This window comes from Sus scrofa, chromosome 8 (assembly GCF_054392235.1).
Source record: "Sus scrofa isolate SSC_HxYL_T2T_F1_AM1 chromosome 8, Sscrofa_HxYL_maternal_Yorkshire_Landrace_v2.0, whole genome shotgun sequence".
In the NCBI taxonomy this organism is placed as follows: Eukaryota; Metazoa; Chordata; class Mammalia; order Artiodactyla; family Suidae; genus Sus; species Sus scrofa.
Window position 1 is genome coordinate 93,182,109 of NC_139390.1, and position 27,660 is coordinate 93,209,768.

At 46.1% G+C, this 27,660-nt stretch overlaps 1 long non-coding RNA gene across 1 annotated transcript; it reads right to left on the reverse strand.

Moving 5' to 3' along the window:
* Positions 1-24,006: 24,006 nt before the first annotated feature.
* On the reverse strand, positions 24,007-26,817 carry LOC146400948 (uncharacterized). Its single transcript, XR_014812952.1, has 2 exons — positions 26,519-26,817; positions 24,007-25,910 (listed from the first exon to the last, which is right to left on the reverse strand). It is a non-coding gene; the product is annotated as an uncharacterized LOC146400948 (long non-coding RNA).
* Between the last annotated feature and the right edge of the window lie 843 nt (positions 26,818-27,660).

Below are 27,660 nucleotides of genomic sequence, written 5' to 3' on the forward strand. Positions count from 1 at the left end.
CCCACAGTCCTTGGATACTTTTTCTGTTTTTTTTTTCCCCCACTCTTTTTTCTCCTTGTGTCTTAGTTTGGGTAAATTTTGTTGACTGATAGTCAGTTTCATTATTTCTTTCCTTGACTATGTTAAATCTACTGATAAGCCTGTCAAAGATATTCTTCATATCTGTTACTGAGATTTTGATTTCTAGCATTTTCATTTGATTCTCTTACTGTTTCTCTCTCTCTACTGAAATTATCTGATTTTGCATTTTGTCTAGTTTTTCCCTTAACATATTAGTCATAGTAGTTTTAATTTCCTTGTCTGAGAAATACAGCATAGTCTGATTCTAGTTCTGATGACAGCTTTATCTTTGTAGGCTGTGGTTGCCTTGCCTTTTTGAATGCCATGTAATTTTTTTGTTGAAAGTTGACCATATTGTATAGGGCAATAGATACTAAGTACATTTTATTTTATTTTTGTCTTTTGTCTTTTTAGGGCCACACTCGCAGCATGTGGAGGTTCCCAGGCTAGGGGTCCAGTTGGAGCCACAGCTGCCAACCTACACCACAGCTCACAGCAACACCAAATCCATAACCCACTGAGCAAGGCCAGGGATCGAACCCACAACCTCATGGTTCCTAGTCAGATTCGTTTCCGCTGTACCAGGACAGGAACTCTGATACTAAGTAAATGTTTTTTATGTTCAGGCATGACATGCTTTTCCTTCTGCTAGGCCTTTAATATAGGAATTTGTGTTCATCTAATCAGGAGTTGGGCTGGGAGTTTGTTGTTGCTATGGTTACTCTCAGTGTGCCAGAGGCTTCAAATTCCTCCAGTGACATTTTGGTTTTGTCTCCCTTCTTGGTTTTGTGTCTTCACTTGGGCTAACCCCTAGACAGAGTCTGCATCTTGTAGTTCTCCCAGCCATTTCCCACTGCAACTCTTGTTAGTATGATAGGAGGAGATGGGTGAGGTTTGACCTCTATGTTCTCATGAAGCCTCATCTTGGACAGTGAAAACTGGGTCTCCGGTGTTCCTGCCCCTTCTCCATCTGTAGTGCTGGGCCTTGCTAGTATTCCTGCTCCTTCTCCAGTGGAAGCACTTCCTCCCCCTGCCCGCATTCTCCTCTTCTAGCTCCAGTCAGTTTCACTAGTGCCCTTGGTAGTTTTGATCCCCTTCCTTCTGCAGATTGAGGCTTTGTTGGGTAGGGGAGATGAAGGAGATCTGTCAGGCAGCATTTGGACGGTGGCTGCTGTTCTCCTTACCCAGCTGGTACCTCCGAAGACATTTTCTTAGGATTCTCCCCATCTTCTCTGTGAATACCTGATGCTTCTACAAGAGGGTGTGAGCCCTCCTCTGTCTGCAGCCCCCTGGGACTTCACAATCTCATGCTGGCCCACACTTGGCCTTTAGCAATTCTTTAAGCATTTCTAGTTTAATCTTTTTAGCAGCTTTTATGGCATTTGGCAGCATCTGTCTCAGGTGAGCAAACACTTGAATCCTTTTTCTCCCTGCAGGCCTTTGTCTTTCTCTTGGTTTTAAGTTAGCAGTTTGCCTGCAATATCAGTTCTCTGATAGGTTCAGGCAGAGTTGTTAGTTTTATATTTATCTAGCTTTTTCATATTGTAACAAGGGGAAAATGGTGTTACCAGCTCTTCAATCTCTGAGCTTTAACCAGAACCATTATTTGTGTTTTCAAATTGAACTTTTATCAGCATTAACGTGATTTTGAAAGTTTGGGAGGATTTTTTGCAACAGCCCCCAAATACCTCTCTAGATTTATTTGGAAACTGGAACTGGGAATCACCAATAAAGAAGGTATAAAACTATGATGGAATAGTATTTCATGTCACTAATTTATATAGATTTTTCTTCTCTGTATGTTTCTCTCACTCAAATGTGGAGCTGATTCAGTGCCTCAAGCAGGTTATGTGGGGAGTTCCCATCATGGCTCAGTGGAAATAAACCTGACTAGTATCCATGAGGTCGCCAGTTCGATCCCTGGCCTTCCTCATTGGGTTAAGGATCTGGCATTGGCGTGAGTTGTGGTGTAGGTCACAGATGTGGCTCGGATCCTGCATGGCTGTGGCTGTGGCATAGGCTGGCAGCTGCAGCTCTGATTTTACCCTTAGCCTGGGAACCTCCATATGCCGCAGGTGTAGCCCTACAAAGATGAAAAAAAAAAAAAAAAAAAAAAAAAAAAGAGGGATATGTGGTAGGACAGAAAGAAGTGACTTCCAAGAATTTCTGGGTTTTGTTTCCTAATGTCTGAGCCTATTGTATAACTTAGCAGGTTTGCTGGCAAAGAGGGTAACAGAAGGAAGAGAAGCCTTTTCCAAACTAGAAGAGAGGTCCTTGTACTGGGACTGGAGATCAGGGAAGGTGTTCAAATAGAGCAGGAGGAGGCTGCAAGAACCCATAAGGGAGGCACTGCATACACCACCCAGGTAGACAGGACATCAAGCCTCCAAAAGATTCTCTGGACTTAGGTATAACTTGAATTGTTTAAAAAAAAAAAAAAAGTTCCCATCATGGCGCAGTGGAAATGAAACCGACTAGGAACCATGAGGTTGAGGGTTCGATCCCTGGATCCCTGGCCTCGCACAGTGGGTTAAGGATCCAGCGTTGCCATGAGCTGTGGTGAAGATCTGGCATTGCTGTGGCTATGGTGTAGGCCTGCAGCTGTAACTCGGTTTGGACCCCTAGCCTGGGAACCTAGCTACATAAGCCACAGGTGCAGCCCTAAAAAGAAAAAAAAAGTGTAAAAAAATTAATAAACAGAAAACTCAGTTAAAATAGTCAGAAGAAAAGTTCCCACCATGGCACATCAGAAATGAATCCAACTAGGAACCATGAGGTTGTGGGTTTGATCCCTGGCCTCACTTAGTGGGAGCCGCACCTTGGATCTGGCCTTGCTGGGGCTGTGATGTAGGCTGGCAGCTGTAGCTCTGATTCGACCCCTCACCTGGGAACCTCCACATGCCATAGGTGCAGCCCTGCAAAGACCAAAAAAAAAAAAATTAAATAGTCAGGAGACCAGAAGGGGGAGCTCTCATGCTCTGTGACAGCAGCAGAGCCCAATAGGGAAAAGGCAGACTGCTCTTCTTTGCTGGCAAGGCCTCAGCCAATGAAAAGCCATGGGCTCTCTGTTTACTATCTTCCCCAATGTCCTTTTCTACTCTATAAAAGAGTTCTCTCCATTCATGCTGGGGACCTCAAATCGCAATTCTCTGCTGATCCCAAATAAGCCCATCTTTGCTGGAGAAATAGCTGGCGGACTGTTTGATTAAGGTCAACAGAAGCATCAGAGTACCACCAGTCCTGAAAAGCTCTTAGGACCAAACACAAGGAAATCTCCGTGGAAACCTTTGAGACAGATGGAAAATACCAGAGTACCCCACCTCCACACTCCAGAATATGCTAGACACTTGAGGTGACCTTGAGGGAGGAAGGGGGAAGGTCACCAGCATGACTGAAGTTATACTTTTCTCATGAGCCTGGAGATATCAGGGCTCAAGTTCAAATTTAGCTAATTTCTAAAATGACAGATTTAATTTCGCTTGCACACCTTTATGTGTGGACCTAGAATCATACCTGCTACAAAAGGATTCCATTCCTGGGGACCTAGTCACCATTCTATTTGGTTAATACGTTTTAGAGTCTAGTGACTCAAGATTTCTTTCCACTTAGATATATCTGAGGCCTTTGATGTACCCTCCATTGTAAGGACTCCTCCTGGGTTGGGGTGGGTGGGGTGGTAGAGACAGCAGGGGAAAGACAGTTCAAATGAATCCCCCAAGTGATTCTGAAAAGATTCCTGCTCCACCCTAGCTCCCCTTGCCCACCCTGCCCTGAGAATATCTCTTCTTTTTTAAAGAGGTGGTCCACTTAGGACTCTTGAACAAAGACACAGTCAAGGCTCTTAAGCAGGAGGTGTGTCCTTACAAAGGTGCAGGTAAAGCAAACAGATTTCTGTGACAACATATAGTGCTGTATACACAAGCTGAAAGGATGACCGTTATTTGCATGACAAATAACTAAAGAATAAGTGTATTTGTAAATCTGTGGCTCCAAGAGAAAAAAAAATCCCTGGCTTTCCTTCTTGGAAAGTAGTTATTGACTTGGGAAACTGCCCCCCTTCTGACCCGGCCTCCCACTGAGGATGTAAGAGGGATCCTGAGAAACTGACATAAGCATCTGAATGAAATATCCCCAAAGTGCACAATTGAGAGAATTACCACACTTCTCCCATTCAGTGCTGTTGAGTGATGCTGGCACTGGGCGAGAGCTCCCGGATAGGACCACAGCAGGGATGTATGTTTTTGGCTGGTGTTTCTGCTAATGAGACTGCACCTGACCGCGAATAAGTGTCAGGCATGGACAACCCATTTTGTATTAAATTTTCCCAAGCGTCTGTCCGATGCCCTTCTGGAGAGACCCAATTAGGGACTTGGTTGTGGGACTCATTTTCTGATTTCTGGAAATGTTTCACCACCACGAAAGACCGCAGCAACCTGATCTCTTGCAGCTGCTGTGCAGGTTGCATGTACCTCTCTGCTACAATAAAGTCATATTGTCACACTCCTCTCCTCTTGGGGGTGGGGATGGGGGGGAAGGCAAGAAGCAGGTAGAGACTTCTACAATCCAGGTTCAAGTGTTCCAAAGCCTGCTGAGAGGAATCACTCCTCTGAGTCCACCAGAGGGTGTGGGTGTTGCCGAAGACACTCTGAAGAGAACTAGTTGCCCCACAGAGAGGTGAGGCATGGGCTCTGCTTGGGCCTGCTAATGGAAGACATCCTGGGAACAGAAAATGCCCATCCAGGGACTGGGTGAAACATGGTTTTGAGAGTTTGCCTCCACGACAGAACACCAGTTAGGAGCTCAGGCTCTGGAGTTAAGAATGAGTTTGAGGGGAAACGGGTGAGGGAGGGATAAATTGGAGGTTGAGATTAATGTATGCATACTGCTGTATGTAAAAGAGATCAACAAGGACCTACTTGTAGCACAGGGAGCTCGACTCAATATTTTGTATTAACCTATAAGGGAAAGGAATCTGAAAAATATATGTATATATTTATACATATGTATAACTGAATCACTGTGCTGTACACCTGAAATGCACAGAGCATTATAGATCAACTATACTTCAATTTTAAAAAGAGAGTTTGAGGAGTTCCCATCGTGGCTCAGCGGAAACGAATCTGACTAGGGAGCATGAGGTTGCAGGCTCCATCCCTGGCCTCGCTCAGAGGGTTAAGGATCCGGTGTTGCCGTGAGCTGTGGTGTAAGTTGCAGACACAGCTTGGATCCTGCACTGCTGTGGTTGTGGCATAGGCCTGCCGGTGTAGCTCCAATTAGACCCCTAGCCTAGGAACCTCCATATGCCATGGGTGCAGCCCTAAAAAGCCAAAAAAAAGAAAAAGAAGAGTTTGAATCCCAGTTCTACCCCTTCTTGGTTGTATGGTCTCACGTTAGTCACTAAAATATAAAAATGAGACTAGACATGTAGCTGTCTCACAGGGCTATTGTGAGGACTAGATGAGGGCATGCAGTACAGAGCCCACGGAGCTAACACAATACATGTTCCGTATTGTTAGCCACATTACTCCCTTTTAAAATATTTAAGCTACAGTCTACTACTTTGTATCATTACTCAAAGGTCACTTCCCCCTAGAAAAGGAATGTCTGTTGACATCCAGAGGAAACAGAGATTTGCATTTTTATTATTTCACTCACGACAAAGAGAGAAGACACCACATTCTGTTCAGGGGATTTGTTGGAGTCAAAAAAATAGATTCTTTATGTAGGAGTCCAGACATATTGTGGGGACACTGACTTGCCACCTAACCCTCAGGTTCTTGATAGAAAGTGTGATCCAGTGCTTGATTCTCTTGGATTCAAGGGACTCAGGCCCATTTGGTGAAAGGAGGTTATCGAATGAATAGACAGAAAAAGAAAAAAATGGCGGGGAACCACCAGCAACCACCTAGCCATGCCTCCTGGAGAACTGGAGGGGCAGTCACGGTTATGCGCAGCCAGGTCTCAGAGGCCCCTCTGGCCCCGGTCATCTCATCACCCTCTGTGACCAACTTGTTATGACCCAAGACTAGTGTCTCCACCAAACTCCTAGCCAGCCACCTTCTCCGCCGACTTCTGCATCTGCTGCCCTTGCTTCACTCTCTGCTTGAGATTCCTGTGCAAGAGCAAGAATTGGCCTGGGTCATCTTTTTATCCTCCAAAGTGCAGAGCTCCTGGTGTGGCACTGAGTTCTCACTCATAGAAAGCACTGAAATCCCGAAAGCACATAAAGAATAAGACCCAGAGTTCCCATTGTGGCTCAGCAGGCTAAGAACCTGACATGGTGTCCTTGAGGATGCAGGTTTGATCCCTGGCCTTGCTCAGTGGGTTAAGGATCTGGTATTGCCACAAGCTGTGGCATAGGTTACAGATGCGGCTTGGATCTGGTGTGGCTGTGACTGTAGCGTAGGCTGGCATATGCAGCTCCAATTCAACCCCTAGCCCAGTAACTTCCATGTGATGCAGGTGTGGCCCTAAAAAGAAAAAAAAAAAAAAAAAAAAAAAAAAGAATAGGGTCCAATTCCTTCATGACATGATGACTTACTGTGTTGATTCTTGGCTTAACTTTGTAAGTTAGCAAGAGAGTCTTGAATTTAATGGCCACCTCTCCCAGGATACTATCTTAAGCTCTTGGATCTGAGTCTCCTATTTCTTAGGTGCAAGTGGGAGATTTGCAACAAAAGAGAATTTTTTGCCCTCATTATTTTCCTCACTAGCTCATACTAAGTTTAAAATCCGCCTTTCCGGTTTGATTCTTTTTGCTTTTAGAATAAACTTCAGGGAAGTGACTGTTGAGTTTATTTGTTCTAGTGAGAAGTACAACAATTTATGACAATGCATAAAATGTCATCTGAAGATCCCCTGGCAAGAAAGGATGGACACTGACTTGGCGAGAGGTAAACTGGCCTCTTATCTGGACATTCCAACTGGAGGATAGGAATAAAACCTAATTGATCATCATTTATGATGTCACCTTTTTTGGTTAACATGTAAAAGGTTATCTCAGGAGTTCTTGTTGTGGCTTATCAGGTTAAGAACCCAACTAATATCCATGAGGGTGTGGATTTGATCCCTGGCCTCCTTAGTGGGTTAAAGGATCTGGCGTTGCCATGAGCTGTGTGGTAACCCAAGATGTAGGTTGCAGATATGGCTCAGATCCTGCATTGCTGTGGCTGTGGCGTAGGCCGGCAGCTGCAGCTCCAATTTGACCTCTAACCTGGGAACATCCATATGCTGTAGGTGAGGCCCTAAAAACTAAAACAAAGATGAAAATGTCATCTCAGTTTTCCAGAAAATTCATGTGAAGGCTGATGTGACCTTCAAATGACCTTCCTTGGTAGTTCTATAGATGGCAAAATTCCTAGATGGTATAGTGAACAGTACTTTGAATTTAAAGAAAATCCGCAAAGAGGCATTCTGCTCTGTTGCAATAACTATTACATGTCTAGGAGGTGAGACAACAGAAATTCCTAGATTGAAAGGATAATTTTACTCTAAACTACAAATTAAATATCAAATTATGTGATCACATATGTAAATTGGGGTCTCCTTTTACTTTCCGGGGCCTTGGCTCATCACAAGGGGTATTTTTAGTTTCTGTTTTTCCTTTTTACCAAGCTTGATCAGTGAACAAGAAAGTGTTATCAATCATCTCCTTGTTGGAAAGCATGGAGCTTTTGAACCACATAGCTCATTTCAAAATTAGAAATGCCCCCTGTTAGGGCCCCACGTCAAGACTTTCAGGAGGCAGTTGTCACTAGATCTTAGGTCTGACACGTGTCTTTTGGGTAAAGGCAGCTAAGAAATGTTCCTGGAGATGGTGTGGGTGGAGAAAGTGATAAAAATGGTATTTCTGTTTTTTTAACAAGTGAACTCCAATTTGTATTTGCTAGAAAGCTAGAAAGCTGTTTCTCACTTACAGTGTTCCCCCTAAAATATTTGCGAAACAAAATTATTTTAAAAGCAAAGCATGTTTTCCCATTGACATATTCTAAAGATATATCCTCATGGGATATTTTTTTGGTGACAGAAAAATACTTTATTGCTGTGACTAATAATCACGAACATCAGTTGGGGCTTACTGCCTGCCAGGCATTGCTCTAAGATCTTTACTTAATTCTCCCCTTTTGTCCTCCACAATGGTCCTAAGAGAGATTGTCCCAATTCCCAAATAAGGAATCTAAGGGAAAAAGAGTTTAAGTGACCAGCCCAAGGGCTTACTGTTGGGATGGAGAAAGGATGAACTCAAGCGCTCCTCCTGGGCTCCCTTTAACCACACCACTGCGCTGCTACCCAAACACAACTGGCTCACCAGGAGGAGAGGGACCGTTTTGAAGTCTGTCAGCATTGAGATAAAAATCCACTGTGACTTGGATCATGGGCTTGAGGTTTCCATCCTCACCCTTGCTGTCATTCTAGGAACTTAATCTAACATGGTCCCACCATTTCTCTTGGCTTTGGGCTCACCAGTGGTGGATGGTTGGGAAATGTTAATTGCATGAGTTAGATTCATTCATTATCAGGGTGTGAATTATCATGCTCCCTCTGTAGGGATAGTTACAGAATTGGTAGTTTAACTGAATTGAATGCAGATATTATGGTTTCACAAGTGCTACTGAGATACAGTTGCAGAAATCAGACAAGCGATTTTAAAATATGTCTTATTAATAATAAAGCTGGATTGAAGAGTAAGCCTTCATTGTGGCCATAGTTAGATTCCCTAATGGTTTTCCCAGGTCTAGAAGTTGGTACATCTCACCCAGAGAAGGGCTGGCCCTGCAGAACATGCATACAGATGTATCAGCTGCCGCTACTGTATCCTTCCATTGAAACAAAGTGAGAACGAGGTCTTTAGATCTAGCCATGGCAGCAGATGGTCCTAAACCCCTCATGATTGCCATCCATAAGGCAGGAGGTGTGCAAAACACACCCATCCTCAGACAGGGAGATTGAAAAGAAAGAGAAGTTTCTCATGCTCAGTCCTTCCAACATCATCAAGCAGATAAAGTATGACTTGACCCCCAGGGAAGAGTAAAGAGGGTGACGGGGTGGGGGGGGGTGCTAAAGCTACTTCCCAGTGCTTTCGAAAGGGCAGAAGTCCCCATCACATGGTCCAAGGCCAGATCCCTATGAGGGAGCGGAAAGATTCCCTCAAATGCCAGAAATTGGGTTGAATGCTCTGAGCGGGCTGGTTGCTGCTTCTGTGATGAGTTCTTCCTTGTGTAAAACAGGGACCCAGATCTGTTGCATATGGAATGGAGGTCACTGAAAAGTCTATTGTTCTTTGCAGTTTATTTAAGATTTGACTATAATCTATGAAAAAGAGAGACGAATCAACCTGGCAGCAGTTCAGTAGCTGTGAACCCACCCACCATGGCATCCTAAGAACAGCTCTGTCAAGGGGAGAATCTGGCTCTCTTCTGTGTCTGAGAGACAGTGGCAGCCTATTTGAAATAAGGAAGCTTCAGATTTAGGGAGCCTTGAATTAATACTGTATTACTTCCAGCACTCTAGAAATTCAATAATGGAGCCACCCAACCAAGTACAACTAGTTGAAGATCAGTTTGACTTGATTTTTCAGTGTGGTAAAGGCAAAAAAAAATATTGATGTATGAGAATTTACAACCATTTCTTCCCTCACATTTAAAGATAATGTCTCAGTTGCTCAGTTCCCACGCCCTTGATGTGTTGATCAGGAAGGTGGGTAGAAAGGAGAACTGGGAGAAAATGAAGAGAAGTAACTCAATCTATATAGGAATAGGCATAGAACCACCAAAGGCAGCAAAAACCAAAACCAAAACCTTTCTGGACCCCAGAAGGATAGCAAGAGAGAGGGAAGGTGGGGGTGACAAGAGAGGCAGCCTGGGCTGGAGATTTTGGAAGAGAGAAATTTGAATAGCTGCCATGCACTGTGGGGTTTGGGGAGAGAGGGCTGGAGAAGGGCAAGTTTGTCACAGGCACTTCTGAGTCACTCTGTTTTTTGTTGTTGTTGTTGTTGTTGTTGTTAGGGGTTTTTTTTTTTTTTTTGGTTTTTAGGGCCACACCCATGGCATATGGAGGTTCCCAGGCTAGGGGTCAATTCAGAGCTGTAGCCGCTGGCCTATGCCACAGCCACAGCAATGCCAGATCCGAGCTGCTTCTGCAACCTACACTACAGCTCACGGCAACGCTGGATCCTCAACCCACTGAGCAAGGCCAGGGGTCGAACCCACACCCTCATGGATACTAGTCGGATTTGTTTCCACTGAGCCATAACGGAACTCCCTTGAGTCATTCTTACCTCTATCAAGGAGCAATTTAATAAAGATCTTCATCACTCTTCAAGATTCAGGGATGGAATTTATTCTTCTCTTGGATAAGTTATCATGAGGGGAGAGGCTTTAAGGAATGGCGAAGAAGCCCAAGTTTACTTGCATGTATCGATTTGGATCTTTCTAGAGTGAGTCACCCTGTAGGTCCTGGCACTGAACTTGTTCACACAGTATAAAGTGGTGATTGTAAAAGCGTGTGCCAAGGAGGTGGCCAGAGGCATGGCGGGTTGTGACAATGGCTCCAGCACAGAGCAGTGACAGGGTATATTAGAAAGTGGTCCTTGGCAGAAGCCAGAGATCTCAGGTACCATCACTTTTTACCAGCGCACTTCCAGTCACCCATCAGTGGACTTCCATGGCTAAGACCTGTCTGTGATCTTTAGCACGTTGTCCTTGGGCCTTACACTCTGGAGGATGTTTGCTGAAGAATGGCTCCTGGTGAAGTGAGGTCCCAGCTGCTGGGCCCAGGGTTGTAGAAGATCATTGCTCTGGGATTGAGAGCAGGCCCTCGAGATCAGCACTGGTGCTGGGTGCTTTTTCACCTGCTTGGCCTCGTTTTCCTCACCTGCAAACAACAGGTTCGGAAAGATGACAGCAAGGAGGCTTTCAGCACTAACATTCAGTGACACCTTTTGAGGTTCTCCTTTGTTACTGCAGCTCTTGGTGCCACTAGGTCCAGTCCCAGGCCTGGCCAGCTCCCTTTCCCCACTGCACTCATGGTGCCCTTCCCAATCAGACCTGCCTGGGAGTGAGCAAGGATGGGGGGCCCTGGCTAGAACAGGAAAGCAGCACGCTTCTGAATCATAAACACTAGGCTGGCCAGCAAGGGGGGTGTGCACCTCCCAGTGACCCGGAAGCTCTGGGAACCACAGCCCCTGTGCCTGTACCCATGAGCACACACACAGGTACATACACATGCACCCCCAAGATATTAGAGCCTGTCTCTGGAGTTCAGACAGCTTGCATAGCAGGAGGAGGCAGCTTTGCTATTTTCCAGACACTTCTCAGAGACACTGAAACAGCAATGGGATAAATATAGGGGGATGACACATCGCTGGGAGTGCGTGTGCTTGTGCGCGTGCTAACAAGCCCGAGCGCAGCAGACTGCCATGTGGCCCTCAACCTCCAGGAACCGACACTCGAGCTACTGGAGCCAGGAAATCTTGAGCGGAATGTGGCTTCATCAGAGGAGCCTGGCTGGAGGGTGAGATGAGGCCACAGGCATAGTCATGCCCTCAGCTCCTCTGAGGACACGAGCATGCCCTGAGGTCGCCCTCTGCTTGGCCCTGACTATATATAGCCCTGCTGACTGGTGCACACGCCATCTTTCTGAATGAAATACCAGAAATCCTTCCAGGCTCTGTGAAAGCAGCAGTTAAGTGGCATTTGAACGTCCTAGGAAATGAGTGAGGGAAACAGAGCAGGTGTTTTTGCTCGTCGTGAAAGGCAAACGCTGATTTGGAAGGTTTTGAGGTAGGGAACTCAGGCCAAACTCAGTACTGCCAATTTTTAATTACCAGCACAATTAGCAGCCTGGCTTCACAACAAGCCTATTTTGTCAAGCTCTGTTTAAGAACCAGTGAATTGCAGTGATAGCACCAAACAGATGAAAAGCGCCGTGATCGGATCCTCTCGAAAATCAATTCTCTGCCTACAGAGTCCTGGGCTTGTAGCAGCTCTTGCCACCAGCAAATATCTGACATCCTCTTCTTGGCCTTCACTAAACTGGCATAAGGGCAGGGATCATGTGTCTATAGGGCCCTCTGCCCTGCGCTTGATCAGTCCACATTAAATGAACTATATTAAATCAATGTGAGGTATATCAACCTTAGCTTCTCGGGATAAAACACAACAGAGCCTCTTTGTCCTCTTGTTACCATCTCTAGTGATGACCATCACTTGAGATTATTTTGAGCTATTTGACATCAAGACAAACCAGCCCTACAGGTTCCCAAGCAGCATGTCCTTGGGGAGAGGATTTTTGTGGGACACCCAGGGTCCAGGAGTATCTGTAGGGCTTGGAATGCTTGGCAGAACTTGTGTTATCATGTACTCTGTTGCTCAAATAAGACCTCAGAGACTCAGACAGGTCACAGGTGCACCTCTGGCATGTGTGAGGTCTCTGAGGATGAAGAAGGACTTGAGACAATAGCAGGGGACCTTTTTGAGGGAAGGGAGACTGCAAACACTTCTGGACCACAAGACTTTGCCTCTGGGATTGAGTCAAAGAAGGCAAAACCACAGACTTTGGCCAGTTCCTCCTCAATGCACCCTCAGCCCTTTTGTTCCCGGGTCAGACGAGTGGTGGTTGAGTCTTTTCCAGAGCTAACCCTAGGGCAGTCAAGATGGAAGGAATCAGACTCCCTGGAAGGGGCCTACACAACCTCCCACCTCCATGAAATTCTGAGTTCAGCTACTATAGGACAGGCAGTGAACTGAGTAATGTTCATTGCAGAGTCACTAAGAACATCTTGTCTGCAGATATTGCCTCACTTGATGGCTAATTCCACCAGTTATAAATCCATTTGCAAGAGACAGGCACTTCTCTTCTTTGCGAGTCATCTGCAGATGCTGAACGAGAGGATGCCAATCATTTTCCATTCTTCTCCTGCTGAGACCTATCAGTGTACAAACTGCCTTTCCTGGGTTTCTGTACCAACTGGCTTCTGGTCAGGTTAGGCCAAAGGGAGGCCCTAGCGGGAAGAGGAGAGGTTGGGATATTTCCCTCCCCCTCTCTCTGCCTCAGGTCATATCTCTCATGGCACCATGTTGCCTTGTGGTCCCAGCTCCCACCAGGCATCTTGGCTGTGGCTCCAGAGCCCACTGGACAATCCAGCCTCTTCTCCCTTGGTACCTCCAGCTCTAGTTGTTACTAAACTCTGCCTTACCCTCTCCTCTTGGCTCTTCAGCGCTTCCAATCTATTTGTTGCTCGGTCCCTTATTAATTCTCGTTATTGAGCTCTGTGACTTGGGCTTTGTTTTCTTGTCTCAACCCCGGCTTATTCAGAGGGTTATATATAAACATATTATATAAGAAAGCTTAATAGTGATTTTTTTCTCAGCAAGACCTGTAGTAGCAAGGAAGTCTTAGGAGGCCCAATAAGTAGGGACCCAAAGGGGAAAAAGATGAAGATTTTCCCCCAGGTCCTATCTACCATAAACAGGACCCTCTGACTATTGTTGGGTGGAAAAGCCATAACCCAGCAGCTCCCTTCCAGCAACCTGACTGGTTACTCTCTGGCTTGACACCATGAAATCTCTGCCCCTGCTGAAACCTATTTGCTGGCACCCAGGATTCGTGAGCACCCAGCTGCAGACTTTTGCACACCCGTTCTCCTCCCTACAACAGCGTCTCTCCTACTCACCTCTCTGTCTGTATGGCTCTTTCTCCTTTGCAGCCTTGCTTAAAGCTGAGACTCTGAGCATTCTGTTACTGTTGTGTGGCCTTCAGCAAATTAGAGATGCCGTCTGAGCCCCGGATGCTCTTGCACCCTTTTGTTTGTTTTTGCCAGAGATCTCACAGTTTTAATCCTACGTACTTTCCTATTCGGCCAATAGAATTCTAAGGCTTATAGAGCAACGCAAGCATGTCTACTCTCACTTTTGTTCTGCATTCCTACCCCTCCCTGAGCCCCTCCAGCCCCACCAGTTCTAACATCTAACACCTCTCTAGTGTGTTGAACAAATATTGATATGCTGCCTAAACAAATTCCCTCAGCTAGGAAGATAGGCTTATATCTCTTTGTCGGGACAGCATGCTTTCCGTGGGAGCACTGCTGGTCTGGAAACCTCAGATCTCTCGTTCTCTCTTGGACAGGCCACCCCTGGTAGAATGCAATCTCCAGACATGAGGTTTGCTCAGTCATTATTTTTATTCCTCTGTGGGCCTCGTGTGCTTAAACTGCATTTGCAATGCAGTTGTTGTGTGTGTGTGTGTGTGTGTGTGTGTATGTGTGTGTTTTCTTTTCCCCAGCACAAACCTCCTGAAGGGGATTCTTGCTGATGGCATCTGTAGCAGAGACAAGCTCATGCCTGAAGAAATAAATTATTTATGGTGAACGGTGTCCTAATGGATTGCGTGATCAATAATGCTTATAATAGTACAGCACTGGACAAATCACAGAAGGGCTCAAACGTGTGTCTACATCATTCTGAGAAGACTGGGTCTACCAGATAGCAGGAGGGAAAAATGGGCGTACTCATGACGTCAATGACAAACAGTTATAGATGGGAAGGAAAGTGTTGCGCTTTTTTTTACTTAAAGAGACAAATCAGCTTTTAGTCACAGGGATCACTGCATCAAATGCCCCCAATAGTGTCCATGTACCAAGACCAATCTGACTGCACCGATCTAGCCAAGAGTCTCCTCATGTTTCTAAGTTTTCCCAGAAGCTCTGCAAAGAAAAGGCTGAATTTCTCCCTGTGTGTTGGTATAGGGCCTGCCTGCAAGTAATGAAGACATTAGTGTCTGTTGCTTAGAGTGTTAATTGCTTCCCTGTATTGCTTAGCTCCCGTTTCTAGGCAACACCAATATCTCAGCAGGCCTCTTTGTGCACATATGATCCCAAATCTAAACTTCCTTAGACTCTGCTCTTTTGGTCTACTGGAAAGCGCCATGGGATGTCCAGCTCAACGTGTCCAGAATCATTATCTCCCTATCTCTCCCCCCCCCCCCCGCTACCTCATCACCCATCACCCGCACCACCACCAAAAATAAATCCCTGCTTTCCCTCCTGCTGACATCTTGTGGATCGCCACACCAGAGCACCATACGCTTCCCTTTCAAGGCCCAGCCTACTTGTCTATCCCTCCCTGAAGCCCTCTGCTCATCTTGATCCGCATGGTACTTGGGTTCCTCCCACAGCACACATCACATCTGTGCTGATGTCATGGATACTTGTGCATGTGTCATCTCTCAAACTACACAGTGAGCCATTTAGGGCATGGACCATGTCTATTCATCTTTGACTATCCCAAAGAGACTGGCACAACACCATATAGACTTGCCATTAGCATTTGTTGAATGAATGAATGGTCTATAAGCAGGCAGTGAGGGTGGCACAAGCAGTGTTTGTTTTCTTTATCGTTTCTACCCTTGAAGTGTGCCCTAGAGAGGAGGAGTGGGAAGGGATTGAGATAAATTCTAGGTGAAAAGTCTCTGAACACTGTTTCACTACTAGCTTCCCTTCCCTTTCCCTAGATTCTTTTTTTTTTTTTTTAGGGCCGCCCCAGTGGCATATGGAGGTTCCCAGGGGTCCAATCGGAGCTACAGCTGCCGGCCTATGCCATAGCTGAAGCAACATCAGATCTGAGCTGCATCTGTGACCTACACCACAGCTCATGGCAACACTGGATCCTTAACCCACTGAGCAAGGCCAGGGATCGACCCACAACCTCATGGTTCCTAGTCGGATTCATTTCCGCTGCACCACAACGGGAACTCCTCCCTGGATTCTAGTAGGTATTTCACAGAAATGGAGTCCAAGTTATGGGTCCACAGCCCCAGCTGAACTGAGGAGCTCAGGAGACAGTCCTGTAGAAGGGAAGGAGGAATGTGGGCTCTTCTGGGCTGGTTTGAGTGTTGGAGAAGCAACTCCAGACATCCTCAAGACTCCAGGAGGCTGCACAGGAAGGACCCCAGCCACAGCAGTGGCCTCTCTAGTCCGTCCTTCATGGGCTGCAATAACCAAGCAAGGTTGGTGGCAGGACCACAGGGCCACGCACTCGCACAGGTTTGGTCTCATCTTTCTAATCGATGGGGTCGTCTTAGTGTCTTAGTGGACAAAGAAAGGCAAAATTATTTTAAAATAAGATCCATGTAAGTGTCTGGCCAGGGGTAGGACACTCAATAAGTGGTCATTTCTTTGTGTCACCCCCTTCAATTGGTACAATCCCAGATGCCCTCCGGGTGTAACTCTCAAGGTAAAGGGTCTTTGCAGAAACCTCAGAGAAAGCTTTCCTTTGAGCTCCAGGAAAGGTGCAGCAATGGATTTTCAGGCAGTTCCCCAGTCCAGGTTTTAGCACCCACATCACATTGAGTTCCAACATGTGTGGCAAAATCTCTCCTTGTTACTAGGCGCTGTAAGGCTCAATTGTCGCAGTGAAAACTTTAATTCTGTATTTTCTCATGGGTGCAATTAAGTTTTCAAACATAAAATTGAGCTAATGTCATCTTTGAGCATTTCATTTACTTTTTTTTTTTTTTTTCGTATAAAGGAAACCGCCCTTGAATGTATTTGGCTGTGTGATTGCACAGTCAAATAAGGACACGTTTATATATTCAAGTGAGTAGCTGCGTCTACAATCTACTTTCATTACTGGCTTCCAACACTATACTGGATAGGAACACCTACCTTGATAGTGTCTCTTGATATTCACGTTGGTCTGTTGTGAGTGACATAAGCATTACTTAGCTCATTTATTTCCCCTTCTAATCTTGGCAAATCACCTGATTATCATTGAGGAAGATATCCATTCTGGAGCTACTCTTCAGGATGACTTCAGGACTAGAAATAGTATCTGGCTTATTTTTAGTGCATTTTACCTAAGGATTTTTCATATGAATAAGGAAATGAAAATGTTTAGGAAGGCACCTAACTCTACAAAGTCTTGCATTGATTGATTCAGTGCCCATGCCAAAAATCAAATCCGAGTCCTGATTATTCTTTCAATTCCTCTAATTCTTTAAAGGCAGGAATCTCAAAGCACTGTATTTCTTTAATACCTTTTGTCAATGAGGTCCTCCACTCCGGTATAACTTATCCCCTGGCCCATAGTAGGTCTTTAACATGAAGACAGTATGAAAGAAAGAATGAAAAATAAATAAAAGGGCAAAAGCCCCCCATGACCTTCTGTGGATATGAGACAGAATAACCTTGTTTCTAATTTTGTAATCTGGGGAAAAAACAAACAAGAACAACAAAAAAAACCCTCACCTGATCTATCAAAGGCACGTTCCATGTAGTTTTGGTGGTTAGGCTTCTTTTTAGTGATTATGTCATTCCACAGCAGGTTGACAGTTATGAGAAAATGTGTACTTTGGATTTATCAACGTTTAACTGTAACGGTTTGTAACTTCACAACTGAGACCCAGGCTCTCATTTTATTTTTTTAGCTAGGCAGGAGTGGATAAGGTTTTGTTTTTTTTGTTTTTGTTTTTTTTTTTTTGCTTTTTAGGGCCACACCCACGGCATATGCAAGTTCCCAGGCTAGGGGTAGAAACGGAGCTGTAGCTGCCAGCCTACGCCACAGTCACAGCAGTGCCAGATCGGAGCCACGTCTGCGACCTATACCACAGCTCACAACGCCAGATCCTTAACCCACTAAGCAAGGCCAAGGATCAGACCCACATCTTCATGGATCCTAGTCAGGTTCATTAACTGCTGAGACACAACAGGAACTCCTGGGCAAGGATCTCACCAGGAGAAAGCTCCCAGGACCCTGACCTCACTCCAGTGCGAAGCTGGAAGACACCACGTGAATCTCTGTGGAGCCAACATCTGGTACCATTGCCATCTCTGAGGAAAGCCCTGACTAAGCACTTGGCCCTTGGTGGCAAATAAAAGGGCTATGAGATTGTACATAGCAGCAAACAGTTAGTGGGACTGAATATTTGTGAAGCCCATCAGTAAGACATATCAGAGGGACGATACCTTGAGATTTTGTATATTCCATCCCCCTGATTCTGCAGAGAGGAATTGAGGATGCAGTATTTTTTAGGCCCTAGAAAGGAGAATTCAAAACCTTACTGTTATAGAACTTATTAGAAGTACCAGGGGAAAAACAACAGGAATTCTTTCTGTTTTAAGTTCCGATCGGAGTTCCCATCGTGGCGCAGTGGTTAACAAATCCGACTAGGAACCACGAGGTTGCGGGTTCAATCCCTGGCCTTGCTCAATGGGTTAAGGATCCGGCGTTGCCGTGAGCTGTGGTGTAGGTTGCAGACTCAGCTTGGATCCCGCGTTGCTGTGGCTGTGGCATAGGCCGGCGGCTACAGCTCCAATTGGACCGCTAGCCTGGGAATCTCCATATGCCACGAGAGCGGTCCAAGAAATGGCCAAAAGACAAAAAAAAAAAAAGTTCTGATCCGATCAGATGCATGCTCTTTGTCTACAACTTCAAATATGCTCCCATCTTGAATCAGCTGGGAGAAAAGCCCATGGTAGTTCTCCATCATTTTCCATCCCGGATTCCCGCTCCAGGGTGACTCCAGGGTGACGGTGACTGCCTTCCTCCCTGGACCATGACCTAAATAGCTGGGCTGCTTTTTTTGTAAGCTTAGCTCATTGTGGCAAACGTCCCTCCCTCAGGCCCCAGTTTTTTGAGGCGTGTATGATGGAAGAAGATGGCTGCCTAACCCGACCAGCTCCTCAAGCTTGATCCATTGATAAAAATGTCACTGCCATTAAGGAGGTGCCAGCCCTCTGTCCTGAGGTGGTGGCTCATTCCTGGGGAAGGCTGCCCTGCCTATGCACACAATGTGTTTGAGGACAGGAAATGAAGATGATTTCATCAGAAAACACCTAGTTAATCTGCTTCCTTAAAGCCACTTAGATGCTAAAGCACAAAAGCAGAACTCCCACTAGTGCTGACATTTTCTGCCTCAGAACGATTCCCTTTCAGTCAACAAAGTGAGTGCTTTCTTGGCTTAAACAACACGAGAGGAGTTCCCGTTGTGGCGCAGCAGAAATGAATCCGACCAGGAACCATGAGGTTGCTGTTCGATCCCTGGCCCCGCTCAGTGTGTTAAGGATCTGACATTGCTGTGAGCTGTAGTGTGGGTCACAGACGTGGCTCAGATCTTGCATTGTTGTGGCTGTGGCGGAGGCCAGCAGCTGTAGCTCCAATTAGACCCCTAGCCTGGGAACCTCCATATGCTGCAGGTGCGGCCCTAAAAAGCAAAAAAAAAAAAAAAAACCCACAAAAAAAACAAACAAAAACCAAGAAAGATGAAATGCTTCCGATCAGAACCCTCCTGTCACAGACTGTCCTCCATCCATGTGCTCAGGAGGTCTTAGGTCCTTCCCCACCCCACCTGCCCAGCAGAGCTGCCCTGCTTTCTCTCTGGTCTGGTTCTGAGCCTCTGCCAACATCCAGTGATGGGGCTGATATTCATTAGTGCTGATTAACGCATGCTCTGCTTTCTGATCTGGGACCCGGCACAGGGGAGCATCTGGAGGAGAAGCATGCTCTGACTGCTAGTGCCTCTACTTTCTCAGGAAACCTGTAAGGCGCTGGTGAGTACACAGATGCAGGCGCTAGCCCTGCCCATCCAGCCTCCTAAAGAGGGCAGACTGAGATGAGGAGGGAGGAGCAGGAAGAAAGAGGGGGGCCATGCAGAAGTATCAGCTCCCTGACACTCTCACTCTCTTGGTTCTTTGCTAACAAAGCTTTGGTCACTGGGAGGCTTGTGCAGTCAGCAAACTTTGTTCACAAATATGGCAGCGAAGGTGCTAATATGCTCACCAAACCTGATGCCTTTTTCTCCTGGGCCCACAGCCAGATGACATTGCCCAGCCTTCTTTGATTAAATGGAGCCAGGTGACTGAGTGCTGGACAGTGAATGATGAGCACAAGTGATGTCATGCTTCTGAGGCAGGCCCATAGGACATTCGGCCTGACCCTGCCCTCTCTTTCAACCCCATGATGTGGGTTCAGGGTTGACACCCAGGATGAACTTGGGAGCCATGCATTAAAGGTAGAGGCTCGGTCGTCAAATGACTCTGGGGAACAATGGGGTGAAAAGCACCCTTCACTGTGTTTGGCTCCGAGACTCTGGGGTTGTTGTTGTAGGAGCTAGCCTTACTCACTCTGACTAACACAATCGGCTCCTTTCACTCCAGTCCCCAGATTGTGTAGCCGCTGCTCTACATTTTTGATATTAGCAATAAAGGCTCCAAACTCATAGATCGTTAAAGAGGCAAATGACATAATTTTAAAGAGGATGTTCAGATCCTCTCATCTTAGAATTCATTCATATCCAGTACTGCTCAAAGTCAGTAAATTCCTTGCTAAAGCTTTGTTATTTCTCATTCAATCCCAGATTTGAGCTATAGACATATTTGTTGATATAGAATCTGACCAGTATTCTATTCGACTTCTGACTCTAAGAAATTGCCCCTGGCAGGTGAAGAGTCCTAATTCCTTGAAAGGGAAAAATGAAAAGAAAAGAAAAATAATTGGAGGGGACAATTATGAACTGCTTTCTTTTTTCCTTATAAATTCATTTGTCTCCTGATTTGGTATTTAGCACTACATTTATATGTGTAGGTTTCTTGCAGATCAGACCTGTGCTTTATAATACTTCAGATCCCTCCCAGTGACTGGCAGAATTTGATATTTTATGATAAAATCCTTCTTTGTCCTCCTTTTTCTTGCACCCTGTGCATCATCCCTTTATTCAGTGATCTTACAATGTTGCCCTCAAGAAAAGGATAACACAGCAGAATGTAGAGCAAAGAGGAGTAATGAATTAGCCATGGGGAGGAAGAGAGTCAGAAGAAAGCTCCAAGGACTTAGGAGCTGGTGAGTCCCTGAGACACATTCCTGTGCCCCTTCCAGGGGTTCAGCCTGGTGCAGGATTGGGGAGGGAAGACAGATGCCCTCCTAACATTCCCTGGTTGGCTCTGCCTAGAGAAAGGAGGGACCCACATCTAGGTTCCCAACTGCAGCCCAGGAATCAATGTGATTCCACAAAATAATGCTATTCTCATGCCCCTACACAGTGTGGGCACTGCTAGGATTCATGTGAGTGGCAAAGAAATGGGCGAGGGTTTAGACAGCCTCTTGGAGACTTCGGAGGCCAGAGTGATACAAACAGTTAACACCTATGTGCCCCAGAGGTCCTGGAAGCAGCTGAGAGAGAGCTGGGTGTGCGGGAGTCTCATGGTCAGGAAAGGAGGATGACTCAGCAGCCCCCTGGTGAACCAATAACCAAAGAGCAGATGGCCAGGTGGACGCCTCGGGGGAGGCCAGCATGGCTGGAGAATGAGCCTGAGGACCAGATGTCCCCTCCCAATTCCTGGCATGATGGAAGCCTCCAAAATTTAGATGCAACCCAGGGAGGGGAGAAGCCAAATTAATTGAAATTCAATTTCTGCAGCCCCCGAGGAACGGAGGCTTCAAAAGAAAACAGGAAAGCAAAGAACTGGATCTCTGACACTCCTGAATGCGTGAAAGGAAATTGATACCTGTTACGTGTGATCCAAGAAACAGGGGTTTCTATTAACCTTAAAGAAAAGGTGGAGGGATGTTAACTAGTATTGTATTTTCAGAACAATGACATCCCCACTTTCCCTCACCTCTGCGCTGATGTGTGGATTTCCGTCATTACCGTATGTTTTGCCCTTTAAGATTTTCCTTTCAAAATACACATCCTGTATTTTGAAAGGAGGGATGCTGTGGAGGGATGCTAACCATATTCGTCACTTATTCCTTAATTTATCTGATGTTTTTCTGACAGCAAGGTGCACGCAGGGAATGTCTCCTCGAGAAGGAGGGAGAGAGAGGCTGAGGGATGGAGAGAAAGGAGGGGTGTGGGAGGACAGGGGAGAAAGAACAAATCCAGGGGTGAATATGTGCAAAAAAAAAAAAAAAAGAGTGGTATCATCTCTGAATATGAATTTTGCCTATGTCGTAATTACGGGTGGGAGCAGCCATATGGAGGGAGATAATTTGGTGTTATTAAAAGCTGCCCGGCTTCCTCTCAGCGTGGCTGCCCTGCAGTGGGGGAGGTGGGGCACTCGTGTGACTCATCCCTAAGTCCTGCGTGGGCTCCGGCAGCGGCACCCATGTATAGTCACCAGACCTCATTCCCTCTGCAACTCTCACCGGCCTTACAGACTAAGGAGTTCATTAAGGCCAACAGGACACCGGCCAGGCAGGTGCCTACTAAAGCAATTAAGCACCGATCAACATTACTTCTGTATAGAGATGGTGCTCCGAACAGGCAGAAAATACAACTCGAAAAAGTCCCAGAGCTACAGAAATAATAGCTTGCTTTCTCTTGAGGAGTTAAATCCACCTTTTGTGCGATGAGGTTACAGCTGGGCCAGAGCATATCAAGCAGGTGTTGGCTGTGACACAAATCTGAAAAGTTAAGCCAGGGGAGAAACAGGTAAATAACAGCGAATGTAAGACCTAAATCCCGCAGCAAGGCCAGTGACAGGGGAGACTCGCTGGGCAGCCCTGGGAAGGTGCGATTAAGGAGGAAGAAAACAATACCTGGTGCTTTGTGTACCAGGATAGTGATTTTTAGGGGTTTTCCTCCTCATGACCTTGTGATATTGCATAGCCTGTAGCCCGTGTTGACATCCACTATGTGCTCAGATCAGTGGATGTTTCATAGGATGTTGAGATGCTGTGTTCTCAGAGGCAAAGGCAGCAGCCTGCGTACCTTGTCCACCCCCGTGTCACCTGCTTTGCCGGGAGCTTAGGACGTGGAAATGGGTCAGCGTCCTTCAGTGGCCTCAGCCAGAGAGGCTTTTCCTCTGCACTTCAGGGGTGAGCCAGTCTGCGGGTTATTTTCCACTAACCCAGGCACGTGGCCACTCATTAAATCTGGAAATAAATCATGCCTGGGGCCCCAGGGGAACCGTATTTGTTTAGCATGGTTCTAATTCAGCACATCCAGCTAGAAAAGACAGCCGCTCCATCCTGACCAGTTCTGAGGAAAGACATTGTTGCTTATTTTTTCAACCCTTCTGCCCTAAGAGGTTGCCCGCTGCTGGTTTGGGATTTCAAAACGGCGTTTCTCAAAAAGAACACCCTCATTAAAACCCATTTTGGATTTGATCATGGTGAATATCAATGCCAGGAAGGGAGTGGGTTGTGAAGACATGCCCACCCCCCTGTCGTGATGAGCCTGCCACACTCAGATACGGATTCACACCTAGACAGGTGGAACTGCTCTGCTGGAGTTTGCACAGTGCGCCCAGAGCAGTGAGGCTGAGACTTTCATTGTGTAAGAATCTCCCAGAGAACTTCTTAAAATACACATGCATATTCCTGGGCCTGGATCCCAAGATGCTGATGAAACAGGTCTGTGGCAGGGACCCAGGGATCTCTATAGGCTCCTCAGGTGATTTCCCCACAGGTGGTCTTGTGACCCCTGCCTGAGCCAAGCCTGGCCAGCAGGCAGGAAGGACAACATGGAGGACAGGGCAGTGGCTCTGCATCTTGGGTATCACCTCCCCTCCCTGCTGTTCTTGCTGACTCTCAGCCCTTGCCCTCAGGGTTCTTCCTGCCTGGATCTATTCTGTGAACTCCATTGCCAGATTGCACTTGGTCAGCCCAACTCTGACCATGACTCCTTCTGGAAAGCAAGCGTCTGTGTGACTTCAACCCCAGTATGGCTGTGTGTGGCAGATGTCATGTTCACATGGGGTAATGGAGAGCGGTGATAGTTAGGGCTTCTGTGATTTTTTTGTTTTCATGGTCCAGGCCACCAGGGTTACATTTTTCTAGTACTTTACCCCTTACCTGCCAATGAAAGACATAAGCTCCTATCAACTCCCGCCCAGTATAAATATAAAGGGGAGGGATGCCCATCATTACCTTAGAAGCACTTTGTTCAAGAAGGAAGGAAATATACTACTGAAATCCCCCAATTATCTGCACTAATGAAGAAAGCCATGGTACAGATGATCCAATTATTTTTTACTTTGAAATTAATTGCATGATTTCTTGATGGCAGATATGCTTCCTACCTGTGCCTTGTTTTTACTGGCATGTGGCTGATATTTCCTAAGCCATGTGTCAGCTGATTGCATGGTGAGATGGGAGTATGTGGGATGGCTGGAGTAGTTAGTATGGGATTTGATTTCAATTTTATTGTGATAACTATATTTACACTCCATGCATAAGCTTTCACATCTCAAGATCCAAACATTTGGACACAGAAAATCTTGGACAACATAGAGTTGTAAGAGGCAGAACATGGGCCAGGAACTACTTCTAGCTGTGTTCAGAGCTGCAAAAAGGGAAGCAGATGTGACACCAGAATTGATGGCATCGCCAGGCCTGCCCATCTACGTGACAGTCTTGCCAACATTTCGGGTCATGGGGGGGTTGAATGGAATGGCATGTATGGTTCCTTCTAACCTTGATATTCCATGAACTTGGAATCAGAAACCCAGTGGTCAGATGTGAGTCTAGAGGTGAGGATGACTCTTAATGTAGTCTCGACGGGCCCAAGATTTTCTGCTCTTAGAATTTGGACTCATTTTTTCGAAGTGTTTGAACAAAAGAATTCAGTCAGTTGGTCAGCCAATGAATATGTACCCAGAGGAACTCTCCATGGTCCAGGTTCCTTCCTGGCCATGGGCTGGGTAATTCGGTATTCATCAGAGAATGCATTCATTTGTACAGGGAACTTCAATGCTGAAGCATGCACTGAAATAATAACATCTTAAATCGGGGATCATTTAGTCTTCATGCTGGCATCAGGTACATCCACAGGAGGTAAACCGAGAATTATTTGGCAGTTTACAGCCTCCCCTCTCAATACCTTTCCTTGATATTGATACTTCCTTATTTCCCTGTTCATAGATGGAGAGAGTCACTTGGAAGTTGGAGAGAGATGGGCATTGCAAGGGAGGGACCCAGCCTGACATGTCTGGAATACGTGTCTGAGACAGCCGTCCTCCACATTACTTGGTGCTTTGGAGGCCATGGTAGATGCCACACCTGCCAGTGTGGGTTTTTGGCTCTAGTTACAGGTGCCTCTGTTTTTAAGTACTTTGGACCTTCCACGGTCTTCTTTAACATCTTCCCAACTGAACCAAAGTGGTTGAAAGTTATGACTGAACGGGAGAAACCCAAGTTAAGGGTTGGTTTCTGGGGACCATCACCCTAATGTTTCTACTGCCTGGATAACTTTTCCTTCCTTTCTGAGGAGCACCCAGAGGCTGGCTTTATCAGAATTGTGAGCAGGGTTGTTCTCCCACCATGGTGGCCATTGACGTGCATCATTCTACTCTTCTTTTAAGAGAACCTGCTGGGGAGCATGGCTGAGTGACAGCCTCTAGCTCTTGCATCTTTGGATCCACTATGGATTTCTGAGCTGCTCCCAGTCAATGAGAGAGAATGGTGGGGCTTCCCGATTAGTCCATTCCTGCTGAATATGGAATTCTCTAATGAGCAGCTTTGGCTCAGGGCCTTGTTATCCACCTGGCCAAGGCTTACCTGGAACTGTACAGTGGTCCATGGCTCTTCCTACTCTTGTTTCCCTCTTCTTTCATCGATGTCAGACCTTCATTGCCATCTAAAGACTCTTTCTTTGTATGACTGCTCCTCTTTTATTCTTTACAGGCATTTACTGCAATAAATATCTTGCACAAATAATCCTATGTTGCAGTGATGAAGACATTTGAAAGATGTGGGCAGGGGATGGCCTATACAAACAGCAGAGTTTGCTAGTTGCTATTAAGTTATACTAGTGGCCTATAGGGGAATAATGAGAGTCTGAAAATAGTTAATAGACAGATAGATCTGTGGGAGGAGCTTGAGGGCCTTGCTGGTAGTTTATACAAAAGATTTCATCTCCTGCAGTGGAAGAACAGACATAGTTGAAGAGCAAACTCAGTATCTATAGCTAAGGTTGTGAAGCCTCAGTGAAGTTTGAATGCTTAACCAAGGCAGATTGGTGATGGGATCAGGGCCCTGGCTGGGAAAATGTGGGAATTCAAAAACTGGGATGGGAACATTTGAGTGGCTATTCCCCAAAATTCAATTTCCTCAGTGCCCCCCAAACCTTCAGAGTTTTTGGAGGTGGCCCCCAAGAATTAAAGCTAGCATTTTTCCAATTCAGAAAGATACTATAGAGTTCTTTCCTCAGCAAGATAACAGGTGCCCTCCCACCCTGCATGCACACACGTGCACACACACACACACACGTGCGTGTGCACGCACACGCACACACAGGAGCTGTCTCATCTCTTATTCTGGCTGCCAGGCCAACAACAAAGATTAAATTTTAGTGTAATCCAGCTGGAGATCTCTCAGGTTTGATAAGGAAAGAAAGAAGTAATATCCCAAAGGAGCTGTGAGAATCAGCTAGCATGAGCCACAGGAGTACCCTGGACTAGATTTTGAGCATGCTTGATCAAAATGGTTGAACCTAAGCCTGGGCCAGTGAGGGTACTGATTAATACCTTCCATCTGGAGAAGGCCCGAAGCAGGAGAAGGAGCAGAGAGTGGTCATCGCCATTTGCTTTATTTCCTGGACCTGAGGAGGTTTTCCAATCTGGATCCCATTGACTTGAGGCAGCCAGATCCCTAGGCAGAGTGACACTGCAACACTATGGCAAGTGGACACTACAGTGATTCCATGGTACATGACTATTGATTTAGTAAAAGACAATATTGTAATCCAGTTGTTCTAGGGCTTTTTAAACTCATTCACTCTCTTCCACAATATAGTGCCAGGAGATCTGGACCAACTAGATGTTCTATAGAACATCACATGGATCCATTACATTGATGACATCATGTTGGTTGGGCAGGATAAACATGAGGTTGCTATACATGGAGGCCTCGGGAAGACACATACATTCCTGGTCGGGGGAGATATGTGATCAATCAGGGAGCTGCTACTGCAGTGAAGTCTCTAGGAGTCCAGGACATCCCCTCTAAAGTAAGAGACAAAATGTCTTGGCTCCACCATCACTAAAAAGGAGGCATAACACCTGCCAGGGCTCTTTGGCCTCTTCTAGAGACACACATTCCACCCCTAGGAATACTGTTCCAGCCCACGTGCTGAGTGACACAGAGACCACCAGCCTTCAGTGGGTCCTGGAGTGGGCATGGGCTCTGCAGGCTGCAAGGCAAGCTGGCCTGCCACATGGGCCATATGATCCAGGAGATCCTCTGGTTTGGAAATATCAGTAGTAGAAAAAGATAGAGTATGGAGTTTATAACAAGTCCTGGTAAGAAAACAACAACTCAGGCTTCACAGGTGCTGGAGGAAAGCCATGCTATCTGCAGCAAATCTGTATGTCTGTTGAGAATGCTCTAGGCAAGTTTCTGATAGGATGTTGGACCTTGGGACATCACATGGCCGTGTGTCCAGACTGTCCATGGTGATCTGGGTTCTGTTGGAACTGCCAAGGCATGAAGTCAGACAGGCTCAGAAGTAATTTATTATAAGAGGAAAATGAGTGGAACCAGAAGCAAGAGGAGGTTGCATGATAAGGGAGTCCAGATCTCCTGGTCCCCCATCATGGTTGCCCCAGTGCCAGTCCCCAGCTCTTACCTGTTTCCAAAGGAGCATCCCATGTAACCATCTGAAGGAGGA